The sequence below is a fragment of the Ctenocephalides felis genome, unplaced genomic scaffold (assembly GCF_003426905.1).
Source record: "Ctenocephalides felis isolate EL2017-DRISC unplaced genomic scaffold, ASM342690v1 CF-g0.4_SCAFFOLD_01604, whole genome shotgun sequence".
Lineage (NCBI taxonomy): Eukaryota > Metazoa > Arthropoda > Insecta > Siphonaptera > Pulicidae > Ctenocephalides > Ctenocephalides felis.
This window is the reverse complement of record NW_020537758.1, coordinates 29,477,448-29,482,627: the sequence shown is the minus strand read 5'-3', so window position 1 is coordinate 29,482,627 and position 5,180 is coordinate 29,477,448.

The window sequence follows — 5,180 nt, the reverse complement described above, 5'->3', positions numbered from 1 at the left end:
AAAAACGTGAACAAAAGGTCAAAAATCGCCTCACATACACACACATTAGCCTCATTAGATTCAGAATGGCTTGAAATGCTGAGAAATAAAATTAGCAAATCGGATTTTTCAGATTAAAAAGATACAATACATTCATTTCATTCATTTGTATCAGTATTCTGTAATGAATTGTGCACTTATAAAGATTTACTTTTTTGTCAAAAACTCTTTTTAATATGACGTAGCGTTTTTTTCCTAGCAGGATAGCGAAAGTGCTGATTCTATTTCCAGCAGAAAAGATTAAATCGAATTTATAGGGCTGCAATAACATGCACGTGACCCTACCAGTATTTTACAGGCGGCCAATAGCCATTGAGGCAGTTAACACCGATTCTGTATGGCGATACAGTATCGAAAAGGCAATATTCAAGAGTCAACATGACGATGTGATAGCACGTTTTCAACGAGGGTCAATGTATGGAACCCGTATTGTCGGCGGAGATAAGATGTAAAAAATAGCTGTGTGATATCCTTAATCGATATTGATGCTTGGGAAAGGAATCTTGATATATACTTGCAATTAAAGATTAGAACGACATCATCGGCTAAGGCGATAGTTGCTTGGCTAGATCTCGTCAAAACAGGTTTTCCTCATAAGTCTCTAAGAATTATTTCTGTTTCAAATCGATCTATTGTGGATTGATCAGTGTTTAGACATAAGTTGTCATATTATCATACAAGCAGATTTATTGAAATAATTATATCAAGATCAATTCAAAAAAATTTGTAATTGTTTGATATCCATCATTGATATCGATGCTTGTGAAAAGATTGACAAACAGATGATATACTCTTATTTTTTAGACGTAAGGTTGCTCAAGTGGTACCACCGCTTAAGTCGTACCATTTGGAAGACTTTCCGACTTCGTGTAACAAAAATAATCAAAAAGTAAGGAAAGTAGTAAATAAATTACACTATTATTTTGGCTCATGAGTTGTAAGACTTTTACGGCAATAATACAATTCCGAATATTATTAAGATATATTTATAATTCTTATTTGGTTATTGTTTCGGTATTTTTAAATGGTAGAATAGTTTAAGATTATGTAGGAAGTTTTAATTTCAAACTTTCAAGACCTTGCTTATTTGTGTAAATTACTAATTTAATTAATCATTTTCTTCCTAAAACTAATATAAAATCTAACTATTTTTTTTAAAAAAAACATGAATGTTGCTAAGAGCGACACTTTATCTTTTTTTCTTTTTAGAAAATTTGCTTACTAATTGCAATTTAAATCTTCGGAATTGATAATTGTTTGTATTTAAAATATTTAGTAAAATTGCATATTTCAAAGAGCAAAACGTACACGAATATAGAAGGTAAGAGTACCTACGTCATCATTTGAACGATCTAATCTGCAACTATTCTGAAGTAATATAGAAAGTTCTAATTTTGTCGGTTGCTTTATTTAATTTATATTCAATATAGTACCAAATATTGCAATATATTTTCAAATAATTTTGTAAATAATATGCAAAATAGAGCAATTTTAAATCTATTGTGCAATTATAAGAAATGCATTCTATAGAGTACATATATAATGAGTACAATATGTACAATTAAATATATTGTAAATTAATATAAACAATTTGGTGTCGTTTGGTAAATTATACCTATATAACGTTTTTTTTATATCTTATATCTATGAAGCGTAAATATTTGAAGATTAAAATTAATTGAATTAAAACGAAAGCAAATAATGAATTAGATAGTGATATAACAAAAGAAATTACGATTCTATTATCTAAGCTATGTCATCTTCTGTTTGATCAAATTTCAGCACATATAACAAACTCTCGACTCTACAAAAAATATGAAACAACGCCATCATTACCGCTGCAAAGTAGTAGAAATTTTCATGCAATTCTAAGATCCAGTTGTAGCCCAAGGAATTGTCTATTTGTCTGAGCTCGCTAGTGTCTGCCTGATTAAACTGCGACAAGGCAAACGCTAGACACAACAGACGGCATTTTATGTGTTCCGGTAATTTTTCCGGAGAAAAAAGTAGAGAACCTTCTTCAATAACTAGAGTGCGCTCTTGATGTTTTATAGTTTAAACTGATATTAAATTGATATTGATTGAGGGAAAACAGAAAAAAGGAACACGAAATAATAATGCGATAGTTTTTAAGTGTGGCTCTGTTCGAATAAAGGATCTGGATCCTAAGAAAGAGCGACAAAAACTACATCGTGATATGTGGTGCTGCAGAGATAATAAAAGACTGGTAACGTAACAAAAAATGTAAGTACTGCAAAGAATATGAGAGAAAAAAGTGTACCAATACGACTGTTAAATAAAGTATTAATCTCTTATTGAGAGTGAGAAGTCTTTTGAACAATGTCATCAATAAAAAAAACAAAAGAACTAAGAAGACTACGACGAAAAAACAACAAGGAACCTTCAAGCGCAGAGCACTATATATATATATATATATATATATATATATATATATATATATAAACCGAATTAATTTTATCGCTCACACCTTAATAAAGCTGATGCAAAAACATTCACACACGAGCTCTATTCACAAATCCTTCGGCATTGTGCGCAGCGGCAGTACCTCCGGCAAATGTTTCATTAGATTTAATCCGTGTATTCCAACATTTATTAAAAGCAACAGGATTAGTCCCAGCATCTACCCGTATCATATAATTGGTAAAGCAAGATAAAAAAGCAAAATACAACAACGCCAGCAAATAAAAAAATCAAGGTAAATGTCACGCAGGCTGTGTATTACGTTTTTAATTAAAATATCACAATTGGGAAAAATAATTAGATACGCGCTAGATTAATACCGTGAGTATTTTAAACGGGAGACTTTATATTTTTAATCGTACTTGTAATTAAATTACGTAAAATGAATATGCTTATGAAAAATGGTTTTCAAACATTTTTAATAATTATTTGTAGTGGTTAATCAATGAAGATTGATTGCGTTATAGATGCCACATTAAAGCAAATCCATTAATAATAAATTATACGGCAACTGCAGATACAAAAAATATTTCTTGCAAGCATTTTAATGCAAAATTTTGTAGTTTTCATTTGCGCTATTTTTAGTTTAAATAAAAAATTAAACAATTCAAAAATATTTGTGAATCTTGATGGAATACAAGTTGACCTAAATTTTAATAAGAATATAGTTAGGATTTTATTTTTCTACTGGATTTCTTGTATTATGAAACTATCTAGTAGTATTCTACCAGCTTACAATCCTGATTAAATGAGCAAACTTTTAATGGAACTTGGCAGCATAATTTAGTTTTTGTTAAGGAGGGTCTTTCAAGCCGACCCATTTTGGAAATTTCAATCCATAGTTGAACAATAGCATTAATTCTAGAAAACTTGGGAAAATCGCGTCATTATTTTCAATCGTGGCATTAGATATGTTACTGGCGATTACGGTTTTTGAATTAACAAAATTTAAAAATAACCGGAAAATGGTCACAAATTTATCCAAAGCCTCTATGTGTTGCACTTGAAACGTCATTATTTTAAACTGCATGATTTTTTTTAATTAGAGAGAATCAAGAATAGCCTAGCCAATAAAATTGCGTTTAAATCGTTTATAGTATAAATAATACTTTATTGCGTTGAAGTAATATTATGATGAAGCTCAAGTTTCAAATAGAAGCTACAATGTTTTTTAATCAGACATAAACTCGTTATTATAATTGATTATTAAAACCTCCTTAAGCTATGTAATATCTTCTATCTTGCCTTTGTACAAGATAGAACAACCGCGCGGCTGAGAAAACTCTATGGTACGAGAAACACCAAAGCAATTTCCGCTGGATTCATAAACAAATTAGATATCGCGCGGCAGTGTCTGTTCTTACCAGAGGCGTTTATTGCCGGCCACTAGTTTTTCCTTTGCAGGAGATATTGCGCCAAAGAAGACGTCCGAAGGAAGTGCGCGTATTATTTTCACGGAAAGCCGAAAAAGAATTCTATCTCACGGCGAAATGCGGCAATTTCCTCACTGTGGAGTCAGGGGACGAACGGCAAACAATTTGTATCCGCTTTAATGAAAACAAAGCGCGACGCAAAGTGATTGCAGAGAGAAAAACGCGGAAGCACGACTTGGTTAGTTTACGCGACGACAACGTAGAGCAGATTTTAAGCAAAGATTTGCAAGAAAGCGGTTTTTCCAAGTGTTTATTTATTACGACTTATTTAAATTTCTTTACTCCTTTCGTCACAAAAAAACTCAAGAAATACGCGCAGTAAGTGAGGAATTGTACTAAATCAATTTTGCCAAATGTACTTCTATACTTTCTTTAACAAATCAATACTTTATAAACATGCCAGAACTAATGTTAAAAAAGATACTCAAACAATGATTGTAAGTCCTTATTTCAAACTTTATATCACTTTTAGGTAGACTGAAAAAATTTTTTTCATGCAGTTTGAAAGTAAAAAACATAAAGACATAAAATAACACAAAATTTTCTCATGTATTTTACTCACTATCATAGGTCTATATTTACTCATTTTGTACAGTGTCAAACTAAGAAGTAAACACTTTGGAACATCTATCAAATGAAGGCCTTTTGTTCAATTTTTCAATCAAATTTATAGTTTAACAAAAAGTCTGGTCGAAAAATGTTAATTATAGTTAATGTTCTAAAGTCTAAATGAACAAAAAATAAAATTTAACTATAATTACGAAAAAAGTCACATTTTGACCCCTAGGTTGCATTCAAAAGCTCGTATCAAACTACATTGGATGATTTGTTTTTCTAATATCCACCAAGATAATTAGAATCAAAATTGTCACCGCGTTTGGTGACACCTTGTATATGCTAATATGTACATATAAAAGCTTTCAAATACATTATTCATATAGCAATATACATATCATTGTATGTATGTATTTATGTATTATGTACATATATATTCTAAATTATTGGGAAATAAAAAAATGTTGTTTTATGACTTGTAACAAAGTATTGAGCACTCTTTTGGGATAATAGAACAAACTTTTCTAGAACAAATATATATTTTATTGAATACTTTATTATTGAAGTATATAGAACAACATTTGAATGAAATATTTCTAAACGATTATTGCAAGTGTTGATTCGATTTTATATATTCGTTTTTGTAAAATGTTCACATTTCATTAATCTTAC